The sequence below is a fragment of the Palaemon carinicauda genome, chromosome 26, assembly GCF_036898095.1.
Source record: "Palaemon carinicauda isolate YSFRI2023 chromosome 26, ASM3689809v2, whole genome shotgun sequence".
Lineage (NCBI taxonomy): Eukaryota > Metazoa > Arthropoda > Malacostraca > Decapoda > Palaemonidae > Palaemon > Palaemon carinicauda.
Genome location: NC_090750.1, coordinates 21,345,464 through 21,354,660, shown reverse-complemented (window position 1 = coordinate 21,354,660; position 9,197 = coordinate 21,345,464). Strand labels below are relative to the sequence as shown.

Genomic DNA, 9,197 nt, shown 5'->3' with positions numbered 1-9,197 from the left:
ACCGATGGTTTGGAGGGAAAAAAACTTACCTTTCTGTTACTTCTTAACATCTGGATGGTGCGACTTTCATGACATTGGAGGTGAGAAGTGTTTCTGCTTGAAAACAACGTCAGCTTTGCACTATTGGAGGAAGAGCCTGCTTGCGAGATGGCGAGCACTTGCGAGCTTGCTAGCTGGTGAGCGCTGGAGAGTTCTGGTGTCCCAAAGAGCATGGATGTGCAGGAGAGCGCTGGCATACTGCCGACCGCCGTCGTGCTAGAGAGCGCTGGCATACTGTCAAGTTATGGCGAGCTAGCAAACGCCGGTACACTTCATGGCGTTGACATGGTTGGGAGCGCTGGAGTGTTTCCCGAATGCGGGTGCACAGAAGAGTGCTCACGTATTGTAGAGCACCGATGAGCTGGAGAGCGCTGGTATGTTAGTAAGCGCTGGTGCATAGCTTGAGCAGGATTAGTGCTTGCGTGTGCTGACAGACAGGAGAACGTTGCGCTGGCAAACGACATGTTGGTTGCTGACGAATCGAAGGCAACAAACGCGTACAAGGATGACACCTAGAAGGCTGATACACTTGTGAATGATACGTGGTCACTCGGCAAGGAGGGTGAAGCAAAACTGGAGGAGACAGGAAAGGAGATGGCAAGTCAGAAGGAAAGCAAGTCGCAGAAGATCGACGACAAGGGATGTAATCTTTGGAAGGACACGCATCCATCAAAGAGGATAAAGCATGATCCATAGTAAAGTCCAAGACTAAAGTCCGAGAACTAGCGTCAGCGTGTTTCGAAAGAAGGTCCAGGAGCAGGTGAAGGATGAGGACCAGAAGAGGACGAATGAGGAGGCTCCTCTGCATGGGAAGGTTGCGTTTGCGAAGCTGGAAGAGGAAGGCGAGTGCGACGAGAAAGACGCCTGCGATGATGACCTCTGAGGGCAGGTTGGCCTGCAACCTGACCTTCGGTCCTTCGAAGGAGAGTCTATGAGTGAACTCCACCTAGGGGGAGAAACACTCATAGGAGACTTCAGCAATGGGGCAACAATCCAAAGCGACAGGGGCGTCGCCACGGTGGGTAGCGGATGATGCTTCTGACAAAACAAGGTCAACACAAGCAGGACGATCCACCTCTGACGTCGACGAGGGCTACACACTAGCACTAAAGCAAAGTAGCTGACGCATGTTATCCTTGGAAGGCAGAAATGGTAACCCCAAAGATGACCACACCTGTAACAAGGGAGAAAGAGTCATGGACCACCCTGGCGGGAGTAAGAGACAGTGTCTCTCGATAACCAAGGTTGACCAGGTGTTAAAGGGCCTGCGCTACTGTTCAATGGTCTCTTGGAAGAAACCGAATGAGCAGGAGCTACGGAGGAAAGTCATGAAAAGGAAAAAGAAGCCTTGGGTTTCTTCTGCTTCAAAGAAACTTTCGAAGGAGAAGAGTCCCTCCTAGACTTCTTCTTCCGCCGTCGCCCAAACTTTTCCCGCTGGGAGGCAGACCACTCCCGACACTCTATACTCTTATTATCACTATCACACCATTGACCTCTGCAGAAAGGACAAGGGGTGTGAGGATCTGTGTCCTTGGCAGACACAAAGGTACCACAGGGGTGGCCCTCATGTCCAGGGTAGGTCAGCAGAAGTCAGCACACCCACACACTGAAAAAAGTAAAAACACCAAAAGATTAATGGCAGTCTAAAAATATGGTTAGGTTGAAGAGTGGCCAGGGTTGTTTACCATGCAAGCCAAAATCCAAGTGGGCTCAGTCACAGGTGTGTGAGGGGGAGGTGTAGCAAGGTAACACCCTACCCAATGCTAACTAGCGGGATGGGTAGTTATCCTATGCTAAATTTTGATGGATCATCCTTTCAGCCTAGCTGTATTACCACTAATAAATAGTGCAGGCTTGTTTTCCCATTACGGTACAAACATATATTCTGACACGTGATGGCTCCAGTATGAGTTGTAAATATTTGTTTGCGCGTGTGTGTGAATGTTACAACTACGCCGTTTTTTTTCTATGTTTTACCTCTGATAAGAAGGTTATGTTCTCACCCCGGTCTGTTTATTTGTCACCAACCTAACTCTAAAAGTTATGTAAGAATTTTGATGAAAATTTGACATTTTAGAAATGGGCTAACTTAGAAGTGATTAGATATTGGGGTGATCTAGATCACCATCAGTATCCAGGATTTATCTTATTCAGTAAATTCATTCACAGCCAACATATGAAAGAGAAAAAGCTTGGATTTTATACCAGTAAAATGCTCACAAACTTCATTTGCAGAGATCTGAAATTTTTAATTACGCTTACCACCCGTTTACTAATGTTATCCAGATTTCTGTAAAAGTAGATATGTAATGATTATCAAAAATACTTTAATATTCTAGATTCACAAAAACATGGATAACTGCAATTGAAGTTAAGAGAGTAATATGCCATATGTATAGCAACGTGATCTTGATTAACATCATAAAGTATTACATGGTATAGTACCTATGTGAAACTCAACAGATTATTGATAAATGAGTGCAGGATAAGGGAAGAGCATATCAGCCCAGCCTCGTGGTGCATAGCTTAAACCTGAACACAGACAGGTAACGACTTTTGATCATAAAGTCACAATTTCCCTCTCTGCCAACAATGCTATTTTGTGGGGATACCAAACAATCTTCTTTTTCCTTAGTGATGTGTTATGCTCTTTCCTAATGGTTAATCCAACCCCCTAGGATCCAGTCACCTGTCAGAGATATGAGGGAATAAAGTCTACTGGATTTGATTTCATGTTGGGTGTTCATGTGATATTCTCCCAGACATCATAGCAATATTATGCCTCACATATTACGTATTGCATCTAACAGCCCTAAGGGACCCAGTCAACTAGGTGAATTTCTGGATAGCATAAAAAAATATGACTATTGTACCTTTAAAAAATATCCTAGATAGATAAAATAAATGGGAAGGGGCTCCACAATTGAATAAATGCACGCACTAGGTAGAAAGGAAGTCTCTAGAATATTAATATATCCTTAGAAGTTCATGTTCCCTTTAATTGTCACTAGTTCCCACCTCTACCACACCACATCCACTACCTGACCTATCAACTGAACATAATTATATTATTGGCTCTATGTCATTCCCTACTGTGTCACCTACAGTACCACCCTGCAGTCATATGGATGAAAATTGGATTCACATGGGGAAATAACTGAGTGCCATAACCCTTTTCCCTTGTGTTTAGGATACAAAAAGGGGCTTTTAGCTGAAACATTGGAAGGAATATCAGTGATCAGCAGATGTAGGAAAGGGGTTTGTGCGCTGCAGAGAAAATCCAGCTCCTTCGATACCAACATAATTAAATGCATGTCTGATAATCATTAGTATGTTTAGTTAAAGTACAGCTGTATTTTGATTATTTTGTATCAGAATTATTCAGGCATTCTTTGTATCTTTAAATAAAAGTTTACTGACAGACTTCCTAAAGCTATAATAATTGTGAACCCCCATTGGTGATAGATGTCAAAATTGACCAACAGGTAAACATGCATTACCTTATATTAATTACATTCATTTGCAAAACTGATAGAGTTGAAAAGATTTATCTCTTAATACTCGGAAAACTGCAGATACTAATAAATACAACCACCATTTGTGACTACACGTAACTTTAACTGTTGGATTATCTTTGGATTCTATTAAACATGTTATATTATGTTTACATATAATATATGCGTCCCAATTATTCACATACAATATATTCTAATTCTTATGTATTTTGTACTATATTGCTATATGCGCTACGGGTATTAAGAAAAATATTGCACAGCATTGCATTAATAAGTGACTTTTCAGCATATATAATACGAGTAGTAGCGCATTTTATGAAGAATTTAATCATTTACCAATGGTCTCAAAGTTAGGATATGATTCTTCTTACTTTTGTATAGCAATAGGATTCAATCTTTGTAAGAGTAATGCTCAACTGCTATTTTTGTATGTTTTGTTTACGAGTTTTGTTTACATATTCTCACTCGAGAGTCACAAGTCTGTTAGTGTAGATCAGAGATGTAAGCCTGAACAAAGTTAAACATATTTTAATAAAAAGTCTATAATTCTTTCCCACCCAGGAGACGAGTCGGTGAAGATGCTGGGATAAAAAGATTCGTTCACAAATAATAAACTATTATTATTTCAGGTATGTTTGAGGGAGGTAACTACAAGTTCATTGCCAAAAAACACTATATATAACATTAATGTCATTTCGTGTTAATATTAGCAGTCTTGAATGATCCTCGCTGAACCCAGCATTGTATTGCGTGGGTGGGCCGATTGTGGTTCAGTTTTGATTATGGTGTTCCACCTCTTCTGGTCGAATCCACTTTGTCACAATATTCCTTTAGCATACCTATTTAGATGTTTTACAGAGAGTTGAAACAGAAATAGTTTCTTTCATGGCAAAGTTGCATTTCTTTTCAGGTGAAGCATAAACTCTCTGAGCAAAAACACTTAGCTGATTATAGTTATTCTATGTTAAATCTGATACTCTTCTTCAAAAGATAACTCTTATGTCATCAATTGTCACTGAACTCGGTATTTTAACACACGAGAAAGGATACGATTATCAATCATGTTGACCAGATTCCTATTTTCAAGAACAAGAGGCTCTAGACATTTATACAATTATGACTAATTCTAATTCAAAAGATCACTCAAAAATGCCATTCCAGTCTGCTGTAGATCTTATATATATATATATATATATATATATATATATATATATATATATATATATATATATATATATATATATATATATATATATATATATATATCTTAAATATGTATGACACATCTGCGACAGGTTGCTCCGTGGGTAGCTTTTTTAATATTTGCTCACAGCCTGATTCACAGGAATTATTCAAAGGTCTTAGCAATGGCGATCAGTAGGAGAAACAGAGTTTAACTACCCCCTATGGTGAGTTTTAAAATAACCAGCAATCCCAAAAGAGGCCTTTCTGTCATTTTTTTTTTTTTTTTTTTGCATTTATGTCATATTGGAAAAAAGGCAATCAAAATAGAATAATCCAACTGTAGATTCAGATAGATCAAACATAGATGAAAGTTTTTATGCCTGCCACACACTTTTATGACCTGAACTCGTGACATCCACATTCATGTCATGAATCAATAGCTCAGATAGGGACCACATTAGAGAAACCAAAGTTCCTAAGCATATGTGAATTTATATTGTCTCGAGGCAACTGCAAGGTCTAATATCGCAATGCAGTCAACGTATCTTGCAATACATCATATGATACTGTCAAAGTCAAGGGCGCACTGGTACCGGATTTTGCTCAGTGTCTCCAGACAGAATAAGAATTAAAAGCAATAAAAAGTCTTATCATGCTTGGAACATATTAACTATATTAACAACAAAAAACAGCATGTACATAAATATGCATAAAGATAGTCATACAAAATGTCGGAAAAAAATTATCATCAATGCGGACCGTTACACTATGCAAGGTTAAGTACCAACTTGGATAGCCAGTTTACCTGAAGGGAAGCCTGTAGGAGAGTAACTAAGCATTATTCTCTCAAAAATCTTTAATATAGACAAATCCTATTACAGCCATATACTTTAAAATTTATTCAAGCGTAACTCGGCATTGTGACTATGAACAAAAAACCAGGGAACATATTATATCACGTATTCATACATAAATATATCACATAAATTATTATCCAATTTATAAACTTTGATCACCAGACCTAACATCATAATACTCAAACAAATATTCATTCTTGTCACATCCCACAGAAGAATGTAATGCTAATATTAAAAGGATCCAACTATTATAGTGAAAATACTTATTGTAATAACTTCATTTAAGATTGGTTTGATCAATATATTACATAAAGGATAAAAAAAGCAACTGATAAAAAATTAACAACTATGTTTCTGCTGTATATGAAATGTAAACTGAAACTACTTCTAAGAAATTATACTTTACTTCGTCCTAATAAGCAATTGGCCTTTTATCAGTTTACGTATATCTACGGTTCGTATCATTTGGTATAACTCATCGCGAATGAAAATTTATTAAAAAATTCGAATACTCTTTAACCCAACTGCCTGCAGTGTATGTGAAGTTTCACAGCGAACCGTTATTTTTTCCTACTCTTTTCGGAAATTTAGTAAGTCGTGACTGACTGAAGGCCTTTACGTTTCCTCTTGTCCGATACTACAACAAAGCATGAGGAAGTAACTAAGTATGTTCACCGAGGGATCTGAGAGCTAAATTTCCTCTTCAATGGCGTCACATATGCACAGGTGTGATGCACTTGTTACCAGTGATGACCTCTCTCTCTCTCTCTCTCTCTCTCTCTCTCTCTCTCTTGCTATCAAAACGTGGTCAAATAGTGATATCTGGCATCTAACTGATCAAATCGCGTAAAATAACTGAAAATAACACGTCAGCGAAGTAGTGCATATATATTTGTTTGTCATAAATATCCAGTACGTTTATTTGTTTAAATATATTCTAATCAACCAACTTGATTGATCTCTTTTATAGTTTATATATGACTGGCCCATTTTCACGTTGTTACTGCGTTCGAATATTTATATATTTTGTTCGTCTCTTATATAGTTTGTTTGTTGTTTCCTTTCCTTACTGGGCTACTTTCCGTATTGGAGCCTTTGGCGTTGTGGTATTTTGCTTTCTCAACCGGGATTGTGACTTTGATGATAATAATAATAATAATAATAATAATAATAATAATAATAATAACTGAATTATTCAAAAACTTTGAACGTTAACAACCGGAGTATGATCAGTGAATTAAGTGTACTCAAAGACCATATACTGAATGAAGATAGGATGGCTGAGTGTGGGAATAAAAGATGCCAGATACTCCCATACGAAACGAATGGTTCCATCTATTGCGCAAACAGTTGACCATTCAGAGTGGTAATGCTTACGGAAATATAAGATGGAATTAGATTGTATATTTTGCGACATATTTGCTCATAATTTGCGGTGCTAAGTCAATATATTTTATTCTTATATTGATGATATTCCTAAATTTAGTATAACAGATGTGCAATTATAAATATATATATATATATATATATATATATATATATATATATATATATATATATATATATACATATATATATATATATATATATATATATATATATATATATATATATATATATATATATATATATATATATCAGATAAGCCATATATATTTTTGATACATTAATGTCTGGATTCTCTTAACGACCTCGGGATCAGAGCCCCAGGCGAAATCACACAAAGACAAGAGCTTGGCTCCGGCCGGGAATCGAACCCTGGTCGGCAAGCTTGTATAGACAGTGACTAAGCTTGCCGACCAGGGTTCGATTCCCGGCCGGAGCCAAGCTCTTGTCTTTGTGTGATTTCGCCTGGGGCTCTGATCCCGAGGTCGTTAAGAGAATCCAGACATTAATGTATCAAAAATATATATGGCTTATCTGAATATGAAAAACACGTAAAAATGTGCAAAATTTATCATATATATGTATATATATATATATATATATATATATATATATATATATATATATATATATATATATATATATATATATATATATATGTGTGTGTATATATATATATATATATATATATATATATATATATATATATATATATATATATATATATATATATATTAAGAGTACATATCCTTATGTTTTTCAGTTTATTTTTCAGAAACTTAAAAGCGATATCCCTTATATTTTTGTTAATTTTCTTGCAAATTGTATACAGTATTACAATCATGTTCAAATTTTCTATATAATATTACTTTAAAATTAAATAAAACATAATCTATATGTGATTTGTTATACTTAGCCACAAGTACATATGTATAGGCATACATTTAATTATAGTCTGTAAGACACTAAAGAATGGAGATATTAGGTGAATATAAAGCATAATTGTAATTTATTAAATATCATACATAGCACTAATCATGTTCCTAACGCCAAATATGCCAGCTCCTGAGAAATATATTATTTTAAGAGCTTTCGACTCCTCCCACCCCCCACCCCCCCCCAAAAAAAAAAGTTAAACCAATGCTTTGCCTTATATCCAATATCAGTGGGGGTTACTCATTAGTAGCATATATTTCATGTATTATACAGTTAGTACTCACTGTTCTTCATCGTTAGGGAACATGTGAAACATCATATGAGGATAGGTTTCTTTTCGTTTATTAAAAACAGCACACTTGTGCGACTTATTCATTGTTGGCGCCATGATTTTGTTTGTGTCAACTGTCAAATTCTAAATATAAACAAACAGATGTCATCCGATATACCTAAAACGCGCCTTCTGAACACTGAGCGGTCAAACTATAGTGTTCACTTTGGAGTTGGCAACTAGTATATTAACATTCGTATTATGAGCCTTCTTATCTTCCTTCAGTATACAGTATAGTCCTTGAGTGTACTGCCCAATCGACACATACCACTGACGTCACAGTGCGGGAACCGAGCGACCGACAGTCTCTCACATTATGTTATTTTGTTTTGGAACAAAGGTTGTTGGTGAGGGGTGGGGGTGGGGGGTTGTGACTAAGGATGAGCAGGACGACGGCATCTTCTCCCAACAGTATTATATATAACTTTTATGAAGTTGAAGTTGTTTTTGAAAATTGTAAATTTACTACATATCTTTTCCACCTCCCAGCAACTGGAAAAAGTCACAAGGTTTTTTAGGCTAACGCTTTTACGTGTGTTAGGGCTACAGACGAGTTGGAACTCCAGAGTTTTTAAACTTGGCAAAATATGATTTAGTTCCAGCTACAACTCAATTCATGTTACATATTCAGATCACTCTCTCCCCTTGGCAAGGATGGTATTGGTAGTGGATATGAAATATTTTCTATACATAATATCACCTCCCCTTATCATAGTTTTTTCATTATATTTTCGATGTATACGAAGTGGCGGTAAAGGAAAATAGACTTCGTTTTGGATATTTGATTAAATAGTGTCTTATAACCAGTTTACTCCATTTACTCATTTTTCCGGTATCTTTTTGTTATCATTTTATGCTCCTTTACAGGTCATTAGACAAAATTTTGTCATTTTGATCATTATCATTATGTGAAGATCTTATAGTAAATAAGAAAATGTTTGTTGGTTT

General features: G+C 36.4%; 1 pseudogene; it reads right to left on the bottom strand.

Moving 5' to 3' along the window:
* Positions 1-4,015: 4,015 nt before the first annotated feature.
* LOC137619830 (piggyBac transposable element-derived protein 3-like) overlaps positions 4,016-9,197 on the bottom strand; it is a 16,285-nt pseudogene continuing 11,103 nt past the window's right edge.